Here is a 17961-nt window from a genome sequence, read left to right on the forward strand (position 1 = left end):
TTTAAGAGGCATTTGGACAATGCCCTTAATAATTTGCTTCAGCTTTTGGTCAGTCATGAAGTGGTCGGGCAGTTGGACTAGATGATCCTTGTAGGTCCCTTCCAACTGAAATATTCTAGTTTAGTCTAGTCTAGTCTCGTTTAGTCTATTCTCCTGAGCCAAAAATGGACACCATATTCCAGATAAGGTCTCACTCTCACTAGACGGGGGGGGGTCTATCAACAACCCTTGGTCTGCTGGCCACTCTCCTCCCGGCTTTTATCAAGATATAAAGAAACCATCTTGTTTTGTCATCCACGCCTACTTTGGTGTAATGAGATCTGAGTCAAATCTTCATCAAAATCTGTAGAACACCACTTATTTCACCGTACTGGGACCAGGCACTCAAGTTTTATCGCATTGCCACAAACCTGATGGTACTGCCCACAGAACATGAGTTTGAATTTGTCTTCCCCGGATATTGGTGTTTTCTCCTCCCTGGGAGAAATGAATAGTTTCACCCCATCAGGACTATGGAGAGCATATATTTCGCTACATCCTTTTCAAGCACAGGTATGTGGAAAGTTTATTTTAAATCCCTTTTTTCCTTTGGCAGCCACAAAGCTCCCTGCAGCTGCAACACCCACATCATTCTCCGGTGCTATGTTTGCCAAGGAGGTGCAGAGCAGATTCTCTGCATGGAGGTGGCCTTCTCAGCTGCCTCCGGATGCAGTGAAGGGGAGGAAACACTGTGCAGAGGGTGCGTTGAGGCAAGCAATGGGACTTTCATCCCATGTGGTCATATGCGTGAGCTTCCAGATTTTTACTCTTTTTTTTTTTTTTTTTTTTTTTTTTTTTTATTCCTAGCTGCATCTTTACACAAACCATATATACAGATGGAAGCAGGTACATTTCGTTGGAAATGTGAATAAAAGTGCAAGAACATAAACCTTTGCCATATTTCTGGAACTTTCCTCTCCTCCTTGGGAATTTTTCCATCATGGCTGAAGACCTTTATGAATTAAACAGGGTTGCCCCTCCTTCCTAGGCTCTGTTGGGCCAGCAAAGTAGGAAAACCAAATGTAGTCTTTCAGTCAAAAGAAAAAATAAAATTGCAATTGTTCCTAAACATTTTATTACTTAATTAATTCTCTGATATGTGTTATTCATGGACCAAATCCTCACTAGGGGTCAGATGAAGTTCTAGCACACTGTGCTCATCAGCTTGGCTCCCAGAGCATTCCCCTCAGGAAATGTGCAATGGGTGACTATTACGAATTGATGTTCCTCTGAAGTTCAGGTTGCTCAAAGTGACAATAGGAACATTTGTGAGGCACTAAATCTTCTGACTCAGCTCAGACATAACCCACCCCTCAGATGGTGCTGAATGATGGGGGGTGTTGACATGAACTTGTGACACCTGTATGAAGGCACTGGAAGGGTCTTGGCACTCCTGGGCTCCCTTAGGAGCAGCGCAGGCTGCCAGCTGTGGAAGAAGGGGGCTAACACCACTCACAAGCAGAAAAGGACATTTTTTTTCTCTCATATTTCTCAGCAAAAGCCTGTTGAGGACCACTACACAAATACCAACACCTACTGCTATCAGCAGACGCACTGAGCAAGTTGTGTAGCTGTCAGAGCGCAGACCTCAGGTCAGGAGGGTGCCCCCAGCTCTGCTTCCTGCCAGCAAGTACTGGAGGAGCCTTTGTGCTCTTGTAGCTTGCCACGGAGAGCAGATCTGCTTGAAATGGTATAGGAGGAACTAGCTAAAGGTAAAGCAATCCAACTCGGCAAAATCTGACGTGCGTGGAGAATGCCTAAGCCTGATCTCAGACCCAGGCTTTCACATTTACACACATAGTCATTTCTTATCCATGATTTTCTGGAAGAAGTGGTGGAAGGACAGATGAGAAGTGGTTAGTGATTAGAAGTTAAGGAGTTCACTGGGGTCTAGTCTAGCTCTCTCTGGTAACCTCAGATGACATTTTGAATGGCTCAAAACGTCAAATATGAACTAAGATCCATAGAAAAGAACATCGCAGCAACGTATGACTGTACCATTGGGTTCATCCCACAAACATTCTGTTGATTGCACCATATTCACACCAAATTTATCATAGAACAACTTAAAATTCTGCTTCTATTTTTAGCACATCCCTTTTCTAAATGAATAAGATTAACGAAAATACTGAGGAAAATAATGCAACTGTTTCTGACCGGTGAAATCAAGACATAGTAGAAAAATCTGGAAATGTGCTTCTGCATACTGTGCACAAAATACTGTTTGTATTACAAAAAACTCTCTTTTTCTCATGGGAACTGTCTCATGCTATGACAGCCATAGGTTTTATTTTGTCACTGCTAAACTGAGATGATACTTGGAACTTCTTTTCTGTGGGCAATATTCAGACGTTTCACTTTGTTTTCTTTCAGTACAGAATGAAAAGCTGAAAACTTTTTCCTGAATAGAATTCCTTAATTTGTCTAAGATATAACTTCAGAAGAATTGAGGTTCTTCTTCATAATTTTGACCAAGACAGAGAAAAAAAGCTTGTCTATATTACTTTGAAATTAAGTCAAGTTAGGCCAAAACGGGACAATCAAACACCACTGAAATGAAACCTGTGGATGATCATTCTTGTCAAAGACAAGAGTTTTCAGTTCATTCAAGCAAAATTTCCTTCCAGAGGAAACATATTTTAATCAGAAATATTCTGGTCAGATCCGACATGGCTCAAAGTGAAGTGTCGAGGGATGGATGTGCCCTGGGGTTGAAGCTTTGCAACTCACACTCTTTGCACTAATCCATCTTAGCTCACCGAACTACATAACAGCAGGCTGTGCTGTGCCTCGGGCCTATGGTGTTCATTTTCTCTGCTATTTCATGTTTTTTAACTGGGTGATGAGCTGATCATTCCAGCACATGGCAAAGGCAGCAAGTGCCCTGCCTAGAACTAGGCAGATTTCTCTATTAACTTCAGTGAAGGGGTTTCCAAGCTGACCAACAGAAGAGACCCATGAGCTAACTGATCTTAAGTTGCAATAAAATTTCCTTAGCATTGCCAGCCACAAATTTCCTTTCAGTTATTACCACACTCTGTCGTGGACAGTCCTCCTTCCTTTCCATCCTGGCATATTTTTGTTATTTTTCTGTTATAATTGCGCCGATCATGTATAACCCTTTGGTGCTGCATGGTTTGTGTGCACAGCATGATTCAATCTCTGTTCAAGTGGTCTTGCAACAGACCTGAGAGGAGATACATGAATTTTTAGAACCTGAACACTGAAGCAAAGACCATTGTGTGGCAACTAGATTTTTAAATAACATTTCAGCACTTATTTCACTGTCAAGGATCGAGCACAATTTCCAAAAGCAACTAAATATGCTACGTAAGAACCACTGCGGATGAATGCCACTGCATTAGCACCAAGGAGCAGCATCACATTAACATGGCTGCTTTCCCAATAATGCAAAACAATACAAAACAAACCAAAACAAGAGACCTCTAAAAAAGTTGTGTTGATTCCCTTCTCCCCATTCATTATGGCAGACAGCACAAGTTTTGTGTTCACTACCTGGGAAGGCTTAGGAAGTATTTCCACACTACAGCTGCAACCCGAAACAGTACAGAGATTAATGTAAACAACATTGATAGAACAGGTGAAAACAGTATTAGTATTTAAGAAATGCCTGTTACTGAAGAAATGTAATAATAATAGCAATAGTAGTAACAATTTCTGATGACATCCTCAAGTGCTTCACAAATAAGAAGCCGAGTATCATAGCTCATATCTTCCTACTTTAAATTCAAAGCCCAGACAAAGCAACTGGCCAGTGCAGAATGAACATTTTTAAGTTGTAGGTCAGTGGTCTGTCCTTTCCTTCCTCTTGAGGGCATTTTATGCACTAACTGTAGCTAGGTCTCAAAGAAGCCTGTAATCATCTTTTAGCTACACACTCCGTCTGTGTTTATGCCTTATGCTGCTTCCATTCCCCACACCTCTAGTAATCCTCACTGAGTTTTCCTGGAACACCTTCAGTTGGACACGCTGCTACAGATATGCTAGAGACGTACACGACAGCACTTTATCCTGTTATTTCAGACAGCAACATGAGAGCTCAATAAAAATACTAAGTGCTCAGCAGCCTTGAGGCACACAGAGCTGTCTAACCATTTCTAGTCTTTTCTAAAGATCATGGTCCCCTAAATGATCATGCACCCCAAGTGCACAAGCCAGTGTTGGGCTTGCTGTGGAGCACAGGAGGGCTGCCCTCAGCTTCCAGACTTGCTGCGTAGCTGTCCCCTGGCACTTCAGCAAGAGGTGGCTCATGGCATGTGATTACGCACTGTGGGTGCCAGGGATTGTGCAAGCAGTGGTGGTGATTTCCAGGAGCAAGATGACTTCCCTGCCATGAGAGCAGCCAATTCATCCTATTTGTATTAGCTGGCTGCTGCGAGCAGTCAGGCACCGTTCAAACCCAGGAATGAGGGAAAGGATGGATTGCTTGGTAGCCACAAGAAGGCCTCTTTGTACCACAGTGTGGATACAAGCAGTCAAACAGAGGCAGAGCAGAAGTACTGTAGCCTCCTGGATCATACCTGTGGCAGCACAGTTTGAGAAAGGCATGGAGGAACGAGAGAACAAACCAGACCTAGGTATGAGAGAAGCCTTCCTACCTTGGCTTACTAGTTTTTTGTCTATCTGTGATTTCCATTAAAGACAATAGTTACTCATTCCTTGTACTGATACTATTTTACTCCAAATGCCCTTTCATTACTCATTATAAAAAACAGTCCTAGACGATTCATCAGGGGAGATTTTTCTGTTGAATCCCCAAGGCTTTAGATAGCTCCTGCAAAATCCAGGGGGCTCTGTGGTGAGACATCACACTGAGCATTTGGGATTGAGGGCTGAAGGATAGAGGAAGAACACTCAGTGGTGTAAAAAAATGTTACTAGAATGACCCAGAGAACAAGGGAGGAGGGAGGAACAGGGAAGGGAAAAATTTGGGTGAGGAGGGAGGAACAGGGAAAGGAGGAATTTTGGCAGACACGGGAAATGGTGTGACTCAAAAAACTGGTGGAAAGTTCCATGGAAAAAACAAAATAGAGGAGTCTGCTAATCTAGGCAGGGAGGCAAGAGTAGCTTCATGATTCAAGCTCATTACTTTTCTCCCATGAGGTGGGGAAGGCCGCTCTGCTAAAGGCTCAGTGGAACAGGATAAAGGAAGCATAAGGACATCTCTCATTCAGCACCTGCTCAAAATAAACACACACAGACAATTGGTTTCTATCATGATTGTTTTGCTGAAACCTGTAGAAGTCACTACACTGACCCTGCTGTGGTTTTCTACAGCTTCATTACCTGAAGATCATCGCTTTTCTCAGCAAATTAGATGATTTAGGATGTTTTTCCACACTTCTTGTACTTCACAATTCTAGATAACAGGAAAAGTTTCTGGGAATGATGTGGCAGCCTGCATGGTATTTCTGCAAATGGAAGAGTTTTATTGCACATTACAGAGAGATGTTAATGCTTTCCACAATAATTCACCCTCCCGCAACTAAAGAGAAGAGTTTAATCAATAATAATTACAAATAAATGAGCATTGGTCATTCAGCTACAGCCAATACCTTGCAACTTGTACATGACAGAGACTAGAATACAGGGTAAGATTATTTTGCAGATTTGGGAGAAGCCACGTCATTCTTGACTGATCTACCTATGATAGCATAAAGAGAGGGAGAGAGTGTGTGACTTGTGCCAGTTCTCTCATTCAAAGTTTTCAGTAAGTCTTACACAACAAATCCTCTCCAAGTACTTGAAACTAACCCTCTAAACCTGTGTTGCTCAGATTCTCCAGGTATTTTTGAAAGTCCTGGTCCACATTCTTCAACCTGGTAGCAGTAAGATTTAAGGATAGAAAATAAGAGGCTAAGGAAAAGAAGCTAAAATGCTTCTGCCTGCCTGGCAGCTCTACGGCCCATTCACAGTTCATCTGCACTTCCCTCCCACTTTCCCTATACCTGTCCCCTTCCCACTTGTGGAGCTGGGTGTAACAGGGTCCACCATGCAGCTGTAAGGGAAATATAAATATATATATATATATACACTTATAAGACTCAAAAAATTCTTCCTATTGTCAATGGTAGTGTGTTAATTTATAGGGTTCAAATTCCACCAGATTAGCTAATAGAACATTCTAGAGGCTGAACATTTTGGCAAGCATTATGGCATGACACCTCTATATAAATAACAATGACTTCAGATGGAAGTATAAAAGCAAGCTGATGTTTAACCTGGGAAATGAGATGCACTTACAGATAGGAGCTATATGACTAGGTGTAATTTTGTGATAAGGCACAGACTGTGTCATTTAGCTGAGCAGCTGTTTCTCAGAATTTTCCCCATATAATATACTTAACATCTACTACCATCCTATCAGAGAGGTTGTAAGTGGGAAAAAATAACAAGCTGTTAGTGAATTTTGCTTTTTCAAATAATTCTTTGTTCCCAGTTTAAAAAAATGTAACTTTTCCGGTTTGATTTCTGTATAGGTTAACCTGTAACTTCTTCCAGCAACTATAGCTCCAAGTTCAGCTCCACAAAAGTAATGACCTTTAATTAGATCCAACCAGTCTTATCAGGTCGTCAAAACATCAAAGTTTTGATTGTTGCATAGTCACATCCTGTGTCAAGAGATAGTGATCCTTCTAAGAGCTACCAGTGTATTCCAGGTAACCCTATTATTTCATCCACCGGAAATCTCGACTCCAATGCTCTGTGCAAATCATTTCTACTCTTTCCCAGAGGTCACTGACTCACTGGCTTTGCCCATACAGCAGGCCTGGGAGATGAAGGCTGTTGCATCACTCTTCCATGCTCATGGACATACTGGAGAAGATGATGGGTCTATCTCCCCATTTGCATGCCCACACTTGCACGCCCCTGAGCATTCAGAGGATGGTGTGATCCCAGCTCTGCTCTGGCCTGCAGTTTGGTCATGGACTGAGAGCACACCCACAAACCAGGAATGGTGTGTATAGCAGAGGGCTCCTCATCCTACACATGAGATTCTGTCAAGAGATCCCAGGGGAAGAGATGAGGGATACAGATCCATTAAGTTTCAGGAATTGACTCATTAACTTCCTTGGCACTTGAGAACGGCCTAATTAAGAAGCAGCAAACTTCTGACCTCAAAAAGCAGCCAGAAACATTAGCCTAACAGAGACTCCTACCTGGAGGTTGCATCTGAGGCTGGGATGTTCCAACAAGTCTCCTTCCTCACCCACTCAAGATGTAATTCAACCTATGAAGCTGACAGAGCAATAATGCCTCTCAGTGAATTGCCTCATTAACCACACCCCAGCAGCCTTCCCTTGTGCTGAGACAACTCCTCTCAGCACTATTCCACCATCCCAAACAGGCAGGCTCCAGAGGTGCAATTTCGTCCTAATTACACCACTACTTTTACCAAAACCTGCGCAGTATCGGAGCACACTTTATCTGGGTACCTTCAAGTCTGCTATAAGCCAGTTTCTTGCATGTGACAGACCCACTTTCCCATCCCAGGCCCCCTAAACCTAGATCCTAGTGGCTAACAATTATAAAACTCCACCAGGTCCTTCTTCACAGATTGACCATGAGATCTGGCCATCACGTTTTCCACAGATCTACTCTCTGGGCTGCTCTCTCGTCTCTCGTCCTTCTACCTACCTACCCACACCTACCCACAAAGCCAGATGTGTTCACAGTTCAAGCCTGTCTCCTGCCCACTATAAGCACCCTTCTCTTGTGATGACAACCTCACCGATCATTTCATGTCATCACAAGGCTCATATAGCCCCTCTACATAGTGACCCAGGAGTCAGTCAGTTCCCTTGAGAGATCCCATCTTACTTTGGTGGTCTGTAGGTACGTTTGATGCAGACAGCTATTTTCTCCCTGGTCAGTACTTGGTCAGTCACCTCTCTGCAAGTGCCATGAGGTTGCAGCTTTATGATGTCTCAGGTTAATAGCTAGCCAGGGTAAGCTGCAGGTATACTTTTGCAGCTTGATACACTCTTCCAACCAATCATGGTGGCAACTGATTACCAGTTCCCCACACAATTCCAATTATGAGTCTCAAATCAAAATCTTAAATCAAATTACAAATCTCAAAGCAAAAAACTCAAAGCAATTGCACTGGAAGACACCCATGCAAACACACAACTCTCCTGATAGGATACTTCCCTCAGCACAAACGTCACCTCAAAAAACCTCACCTCAAAATGGAGGAATTTCCCAGCTTTACTCCAGTCCAAATGATGCATCTCAGGAATGTACAGTTTTTTCCTTTGGGGAAGCTACAGTTTTGTTTGACATTTTTGGGCATCAGTCCAAGAAAAATAGGCCGAATCTATCCAAGAAAAGCAGATGTCAGAAGCTGCTCAGACGATACCCATGTTTCACAGGTGTTGAGAGAGCCGGTGAGTTAATATTAACAAAACACTTAAGCCCTTCACAGTGAGAAGCCACATAAAGACTCAAGATAAATGCTGCAGAAAGCTAATCTGATTCTTCTTGTAATTCAGTAAAACTCAGATTATTTTGCTCTTCTGTTCAGATTTTCACAGATGTTTATATCATCCCTGAAACATTAATCTGTTCAGCATTAAATACAGTAAACCTTAAGTGAGTGAAGGCTTGAGTCAGTCCCTCCTTGTTCACATTTGTATCACTTCTGCATTTGAAGCTATGACAACATATTTTATACAACACAATGATAATCTCCTCTGTCCCTTTTTAATTTCCTTTACTAGTCCCACCTCAGCTCTCTTCCTAGTATGACGTAGTGGTTTTCTTCACTCACCATAAGTAGCATTTGTCCACTGGCAGCAGAGGCTCATGAGATGTTCCAGACCTTACATACTGTCTCTTGCTTTGATTTGCATGTCTTGTGTTCTGGGCTGAACCACCTTTATGAAACACAATGAATTATATCATATATAAATTCAGCAGAGCTGCTTACACATAATAATTTCCAGGGGCAAAAATCGAGATCAGCCCTTTATGGATAGATGGAAAACAATTTTAATGCTGGCTGACAACTACTCTCAAATCATACACCAGGTCATACAGGCTAAATTTAAGGGTAGTTTTCCAAAAGAGAAAAATCATCCTCCATGTATCCAAATACGTATCTGCATACTTATCAAAAGGCTGACCCTGGGAGGCCACTGTCCCCCAGCAAGAGCTGAACATATCCTGTATGTCTGGCAACACTCCCAGTGTTTATTAATCACTCTTCAGCAAAAAGAGGGAGAGTCAGAAAGCTTTGAAGCACAAAGAAATTTACTGTGCTTTGCTGTGCACTGAACAATCTTGTGTTTCTCATCTTTATAAAGAAATACTTGGGCTCCACTACCACGAAATATCTGCTTTCATTAACAAATGATGATATTTTTTTCAGGAGGAGAATCAGTAAACAATAAGCAATTATCCCACTGCAAGGTAAAGTGTATGAGCTCGAGCCTGAATGATACTAGTGCCTACATCTTTTTCAGTGTCAGAATAATAAACTGCAATTGCTTGTCTGTACTTCACATTCAACAAAAAAGTACCTGTGGAGGGTTTGTAATCTCTGTGTCAATAGAAGTAAAATCCCTCTGTATTAATGAAAGGACCATAAGATCATGCAGTCTCACAGAGAGCATCTAAGAGAGGGAGGCTGAAACATGAAGATCAGCCTATAACAAATGTCAGGGACAATCTTCATGCCTTTTTCAGCCTGTTCCATTTCTGAAACATGTATTTGCTTCACAGATTTAGAAATATAAAACTGGTCTTGGAGAACTTTCCCATGGTATTTCCACCTGGACCCCTGAAATTTCTCATGATACATCATGTTTCTGAGAACAGCGGTTTAATGATCAGCTCTGGAAGAACAGACGTGCAGAACCTTTAACAAACTGCCTCTCTGGTCTCTGTTGAAGTTCATTTATTTCTTAATCCCTAATTTCATTCAAGGTAGGGTAAGAGTTTTGTGTGGGCAAGCAGGTTCTTCAGAATTGCAGCCAACAGAAAGGGTGTGTTGGAGGGAGGGGAAGAGTGATACAAGTGAGGAGTCTCCCACGCCAGACGTAGAAGATGGCTGCTAGCAACCCACCTGGGGATACTCTTCCACAACCCACCTGGGGAAACTATGGTATGGTATGACTCAAATGACCAGGTTTCTGGAAAGGACAAACAAGTGGGCTGAAAGGCTCAGGTCAGGAAATGTGTAATTAATACTGATCAAAAGAACGAAGCAGACTGAGCGTGCCCTCTCATCCTCTGCTGGCTATAAAGCTGTATACACACCGCTCTGCAGCTATAGCCTTGAGACCTGGCAAAGTAACTCCATCTATTTCTTCCCATTGGAGCCATGACAAGTCAACAGTATCAGGGAGTCATGGTGGAGTCATTTCCAGAAGTGTCCCAGCACTGCCTGCTCTCTGCTGCCTGAAGCTGGAGATCTAACACAAGGGCATTTCCAGAGGCATGTCCCAAATCTCCCCCTGCTGCAGATGTAGATGTACAGGGAAAACATATACAATGCTTCCCCAAAACATTCCCTCAGCTTCCAGCAATCAGAGGCCCAAGGACTTCCTGAGACACACAAATTCTGAATATTTAGTTTCCACAGAGAACTCCTCTTCTATAAACATATCTAGTACGTTCTTAAACCCATGTAAATTTTCAGCATCCACAATATCCTACAGAAAGTAATTCTTCAGCTTAAATGGGGGGATGCTGGGGTTTTTTTTGACCTTTCTCTTGCTGGTTTAGATTTCCAGTAACTGTTAGAACCTATCCTAGCATTAATTTAATTGGTTCAGGTGATGGTGGCCATAAAGATCTGGCAGTGAAGGCTGATCATGAAATTTATGTGCAGGTTTCTGTAATGTGAACCGAGCTGTAGATGTTCAAACCAGTAATATCACTTGTAAAATTCTGGTCTGGTGAAGATTGGGCATCCTGCCCAAAACTAGAGAAGGACCTCACTGGTGTTTATTCTTGTACGGTTATTAATTACATTCTCTCCATTCAAACAAGTGCTTTCTTGATATCAAGATGCTCACTAGTAACTTTCATATGGTGACAGGTCACAGGTCAATGCATCTCAAAACTCACAGGAGGTCAACTTCCTCTCCTGGGCAAGCTGCTGGTTTTGTCAGAGTCCTTCCAGCCTGCCAGCAGAGACACATGCAGGTGGCTTTCCCCACGCCTCCTCTCCACCAGCCATACAAAGCACCGTTGCAGCCCTGAGACCTGATGAGCCCATGCCACCTCCCAGCTGAGCTCTCAGCACCTCTCCAGTGAGGCCCAAGTTGGCCAAGATGTGCCAAAGGCAAGTCCTGCCTCCAAGGTCCATGCTAGGAGTTGTGATCCCATCACACATCTAATGTAAGACTTTAATTGCTTCTCTTTTGCTCTCACACATATCCTAGGACAGCAGGGTCTGACTCACTGGCTGGGGAAGGAGAGCTCTGAAATAAGTATAAGTGAAGGGTATCAGCCCTGTGTTTGTTAACTTACCTGATGGGAAATGGTCCATAAAGACTCTGCCAAAGCAAGCCATAAAGCTATTAGAGAATGGCACAAAGGGCAAAATATTTGATAACAGAAGTGTGGCAGGAGGTGTATAAATGAGCAATAAATACATCCCACTGTTCATACCAGGAGAAAAACAGGGTCAAATCAGCACCGGGAAATGTACCTGGAGAGACGTTAGTTACTGTCAGATGCAAAAGCTAAAGTTCACTATCCTACCACGTGCACAGAAGGACATCGAGATCCTGAGGTCAATCTGTGCTGACTTCTTTCTCCTACCTCTGCCTTTGGCCAGGGCCTGATGCCTGGGATCTGATTAACTGTGACCATACTGACTTATGCAATGTGATACAATATCCCAAGCGGAGTGATCCTTCCTTTTCATTACAGATAATGATCTGTTCTTCAAACGTAAAGATTAAGAGCCTGGATTTAATTTTTCTCTGCACTTACTCAGACAGAGGGCTCTATCTTTTGCACAGATATTCCCTCTATGGCTTCACAGCCATCTCTCTATTTGCTGTACCACTGATCCAAGTCTGACGTCAGAACCTTTTCCAGCACTGGAGAAAGGCTTCAGCTAAATCAGAAATACAGTGGAAAAGGTTTGGATCTGACACAAACCTTCCATCATAAACTTCCTTGGAGCACTTCTAGAAGAGACCCCCTTAAATTCCTGCTTAATTTTGCGAACAACTCTTTCTCCTTGAGCTTTGTCTGAAACCATCTAGGGTTTGCTTTGTAGTTTTTCTCTAGTGTGAAAACGTTCCTGCACACTTTGGCAATGCCTCTGTGGTTTGGAGGAGCAGGAGCAAGGGTAGCGGTGGAAATGGCACCCCGGTTCTGCTTGGCTCTGGCTCCATTCGCCTGTCTGGCACGCAGCCATGCCACCTGGCACACCAGCAGCATCCTTCCCCAGCATTTCAGCCACGCCTGGGGCTATTCTCCCAGACTCGCTGCCTATGGGAGCAGCAGGCCTTGTGTGAGAAACATGGGGCATCCCTAGAGGATCCCCCCAGTTTCTATGGCACACACTTCACGTGTCAGTGACAGCCTAAAACTTGAGGCCCTGTCTTAAAAGTGAAACAGAATCACTCAAAAGCTTGCCTTGGCAGACTGAGCCTCAAGGATTTGAGAACATATTAGGGCAATACAGGCCAAGACCTTGAGCTGAGACTATGTCACCACTGCCCTGCTCAGGGAAATCTGGAGTCCGGAGCAAGTGAGCTGCAAGATCCACTGATCCCATTGCTCACATCTGACAGTTTCTTGGCTGCATTGTTCCCAGAAAGGACAATAGGAAAGGGAAAGTCTAGATGTGCCCGGCTGTGACGTATGAAAGGAAGGTAACGAGAAAGTCATTCTTCCCCCAGTCCATGCCATATAATCGTTTCTACAAAATAACCAGGAACTGCACTGTGTAATCAGATTTTCTTCATTTGTTTGCATTTGTCACATAGAAACATGCATCACGGATGTTGTGTTGTGTATGCTCAGCAACCGCTCAATGTTCAGACGACAATAGCTAGCTATGGTTTGCTTCTGATAGACTAAGAATCAGGTAGAGCAGGGAGGCTGGTGTAGAGCAGAGTCAAGAGCTCTGCTTCATTGGATCATTTTCTAAGGACTGTCAATAGTAAGCAGAAAAACAAAGCCCTGGATCATGACAGGAATACTTTACAGAGCCAGCTTCCTTGTAAGCACTGAAACAGATGGGAAACTCTCCAGCTAACCTGTCCCTGACAATACGCATTAATTCTTGTAAAACTTGAGCAAGACGCCACTCCACCAACAGACAGGAATGAACCGTTTCTCTGCAAATACATGCTGTACTCACTCCAGGAGAAAAACCTTACCCATCTGACATGATTATATTATTTCCTGCTGATAATGTCTGTTCCCCAAACATCCTCGTGAATGAGGACCGGAGTTCAGACTTTGCACCCGTGAACGAGTACATTGTGTGAATCTCACCTGAACAATGGTGGGGAAGTCCATCCTCAACTGATGTGCACTGGTTTCACTCACTGATTTTAACTTATCTGTAACAATGCGGTCAGAAGTAGAGCATCTGCCCAACAGTATTGTTTTGTAAACTTTGGCTAAGGAAACTTTTCTCATCTCTGTAATCAGTTGGGCCTGGGCTATAGCAAATGTAAATAGTAAATGATCTTTTTGGTTGACAGAAGAATGTTTTCCACTGTGTGTTTTATCATATGCTTTCCTCCTTATCTGTGACTATTATTTTCCGATCCTGGGAAATTCATTGGGAGAAAAAGCACAAGGGAAAGAAGTGTTAGGCCTAGTGTGGTAGTTTTAAGCCCTGCCGGGACCGGAGACCACGTTGCCGTTGTCCCTCCCCCACCCTCGGACACAAGTAGGGCACAAACCCCAGGTTAAAATAAGAAGAAATTTAATACAAAAGTGTAATAAACAATCTGAACAACAACAGTAGCAATGATAACAACAATAAACAGTAATAAGAGTAAACAAGACAAAAGATATACAGAGAAATACCGCAAAGGATAGAGACAGCTCGCTCGCATGTTCCCCTCGACAAAAGCCACAAAGGAAAAAGTTCCCACACTGCTGCGCCGGACCTGACATCAGCATGGTATGAATAACCTGGCTGGAGATCCCTTCTCCCTCTTTGCTGGGAAGAAAACTTAACCCTATCCTAGCTGAACCAGGACACCTAGGAAGGAATGAAGACAGTGAAAGGGTTTCAGACCACCAGAAATTAATTTCCAAGAGAATAAACCACCTTGCATTGCTGAGATGCAACCACTCCTAAGTAAGTGCTGGAAGCAGAATACAGAGAGGTCTCCTGGATGAGCACTACGGAGCTCTGCACCTGACCTCTTCTGGCTTCAAGAGATTTGAAGAGAGAGATTAAGGTGCTCTCAGTCCCTTGAAGATTAATGTAGAGATCAAGGTGCTCTTCCCTTGTCAAAACAGTTCTTCCCTGTATCATGCCACAGACTTATCCCTCAGTCATCTAAAAGCCGTACATGTTACTCCCTCCCGGGGTCCAGTCTCAGGCAAACCAGGCAGTCTCCCTGGTGAGAAATTTATCCACAGAGCAAAGGATGAGTTATTCCAGGGTCTACATCCCACCGAGAACATGCTGGATTTTGATCTCTTTCCTCGATACATTATGTCAAAGTTATTCTAGGAGACCTTGTGTCCTTACACTCCTTACCTTATGCCACCCCACTTTGCCCCAGTGCCCTCAGTACAAGAAGTCTGGCACAGCATAAAGCATCTTGTGAATTATTTGCCTTTCTTTCCTTGAAGTAAAGTCAGATGAGTGATGAAAGGTTACTGGGGCACCAGAAGAGACCAAAGCTCAGGTCTGTCTGTGTCTCACCAGTGGTCTTGCTGCTGGATATCATCTCCTGGCAGCAGCAATAGAAGGTGAAAGCAGTTCAGCATGGCAACAAATGTGGTGCCCAGTGCTGCCACTTTAAATTCAAGAAATTCCAGGTTGTCTACGTCATGCTGAAAAGCACCATGGTTTGCCACAGGATAAACAAGGGGATAGACCAGGATTTGCCCTGTAAGGCTCTCCCAGAGTCCCTGCCATGGTGCACCTCCCTTCCAATAGTCCTTGCCTCCTCCACAGTCGTGGGCTGGAGCCAAGGATACAGGAGCAGTATCCCCTTGGGCCATGACATTCCCACAGCTTCTGACACCACAGGAGTACCACCCAGCTCATCGTCTCACTTTGTGTGTGTGGGAAGGAAATGTGCTTACAGGACATGCACCATAAGGCAGAAGGAGGATTTTAGCAGCAGAGAGGTGGGAGGTCACGGTAGGGACACAGTGGCTGGAGGTGGGGAAGCATCCGGCACCCTCCCACTCCTTCCCATCACATGTCATCCCCTGGCAAGGGGCAGCTCGAGGAGCTGGCCCCCATCTCCTGTCTGGTGACAAACCCAGTCTAACTGGGTAACATTTCCACATAGCGACCAGCTACATCCTACTTCTGCTTATTGGTTGTCAGTTGTGCAAGAGTAGTGACTGACCTGAAAAGCCCCTCCTGACACATATCCATACCTGACCTGTGGCAAAGCCCTCCCACAACCCTTGTGTAAAGGGAGTATGTGGTTCTTCTTCCAAAGCAGTGCTGGTCATGCGAAGATGAGCCCTCCATCCTCTGCCTTCTCTCCAGCACTGCTGTTCTCAGCAACCACTTGAATTTATTGGATTCCCTGGGTCGATCCTGGTGTAGTAGAAGTTTCCGCACCACCAGCACTCCCTGCTTTCACTGTTCCCCTTGCCCAGCGCAGGCCATGGCCTGGCCAAAGCAGACATTCCCCATTGCTCCCTGTGCAGCCCCGACAGCTGGAGCGAGCCAAGTGCTGGCGGGTGAAGGACAGCCACAGCAAAGCACCACGGGGAACCCCCACTGAGTACGTGCCAGCAACACACAATCACAGCATCAAGGTGGCAGCAGCAAGAAGGAAGGATGAAACGCCAACCTGGGAAGTCACGACTGGTGCTGAGAGTGCTCAGCACCAGCTACAGTCTATCTGTGCTGTATCTCTGTACACACGATGTCTCTGGTGGGAGACTCCACAGATAACTTAGCAAAACACCGAGCAGGACGGATATTACAAGATCAAGAGGAGCAAATATCACGTGCTGATTCCCCCTCTCCTCCCAGCTGAAGGATGCTTTGTGCTTTGCCTTTCTAAGGGGAATCTCGCAGGATTCAGCTGGAAACAGTGCAGACAAAATATTAACCATTCTGAGCACAGGGAACAAAAAGCACTTTGAAAACTCCTAGAAAATGTGTGGTCTTTAAATGCTCAATTATTTTTTCCCCATACTCACTGCAAGCTTAAAAACTAAAAGCACAGCCATTATCCAATGCAGACAAGGAATGAATAAAGATGCAATATGCCAAGTATCTTCCATGCTAAAGACAAAAATACCTGTAATACATCCTTGTGTGTACTACTTTATCCTCACTATATATGTGATTCAGCTTACTTGTCCTCAGACAAAATGCCTTCATACATATCATGCACAAGCATGCAGAAAGAACCAAAAGCACTGCAGGAAGAAGAGAAAACTCAGCAGCAGAGAGACGGCATGCCCCAGTGACAAGCTGTTTCTTTGGATATCTAATTCCTGTCACTCTTTCTTCTCTTTAAAAACAACTCTTAAGTCCCATGTATTTAACTCCATGGTAAAACATCTCCCCTCTTTAAATACTGTTAAACGACAGAGGTGAGCTGGATTGGTAACCCTTCAGATTTCTCTAATCAGTAAAAACTAGTCAAGGATCACAGGCTGGGACATGTCTGACATGAGGAGAGGCATTTACCCAACAGTCAGGGCTGAGAGCTCAGCTGGGAGCAAACAGGAGCTGCAGGAGAAATTTGAAGAGTGCCATGACCGACAGCCGCGCAGAACTGCCCCTGCCCGCCCTGGCCCGGCTCCATTCACGGGAAAGACGAGACTGCTGTGGTCACCGAAGGTCACCTCTCCCTGCGCTGCAGCCAGGGGATGGCTGGGAAACACTCCAGGCAGGAGCACCCTGCGTGGTGTGGCACAGCCAAGGGTGGCCGGGTGGCCAGAGCCCAGCGCTGGCACGGAGGGTCTGCAGACCAACCACATCTTTCAGAATAAACAGAATCAACCCAGGTTTATTCTGGCTGCTCTGAAGCTGCCTTGCTGAGCCTTTTGGGGGGAGTCACCTCCTGCCAAAGAAAAGGCACAGTGCCTGCCAGATGCTGTGGATTCCTCTCCACTCTGGAGAGGAAAAAGAAATTTCTCCTTCCTTTCTTGGGATTTTTAAGAACAAATTCTCAGCTTGGTTTCATGAGCCAGGTGCAGACCATGAACCCATCTCATCTCAAGAGCCCAGCCCTCACTGAGGGTCCAGCTACCCATCCTCTTATAGCCAAAGGTTTGCAGGTCACCCACCACTGGGCCAACAAAAGCTCTTACAAGCTGTTTTAACTCAGAACTGACTCCACTGGAATTCCTTGGAAAATAAAAGTAATTTTCAGGAAGTTTGCTGGTTTACAGATTGGGAATATCTGTCTGCTTATAAGGCACATGCCTTGAATATATATTAAGCAGTTTGTGACACTCACAATTAAGAGAAAATTAACTTTGACACTCATGGTCAAAATATTTTTTAGTACCCTGCCCTAGAATAAGCAACTGCAACCCCAGGAAAAAAAAAAAAAAATCACATCTCTATATGGCCTTTCCACAGAAATATGAGTTTTCTTTCCACTGATCTTAGCAGCACCTTCCTGTCCATTCTGGTTTTTAAATTTATGACAAATGGAGCCACACCTGCCCTGAAATCCGTTCTGGGTGCTGTAAAAACACAGAGTAGTCCTTGTCCTCAAGGTTTTACAGCCTAAATGAAAACAATGAATT

This window comes from Athene noctua, chromosome 20 (assembly GCF_965140245.1).
Source record: "Athene noctua chromosome 20, bAthNoc1.hap1.1, whole genome shotgun sequence".
Taxonomy (NCBI): domain Eukaryota; kingdom Metazoa; phylum Chordata; class Aves; order Strigiformes; family Strigidae; genus Athene; species Athene noctua.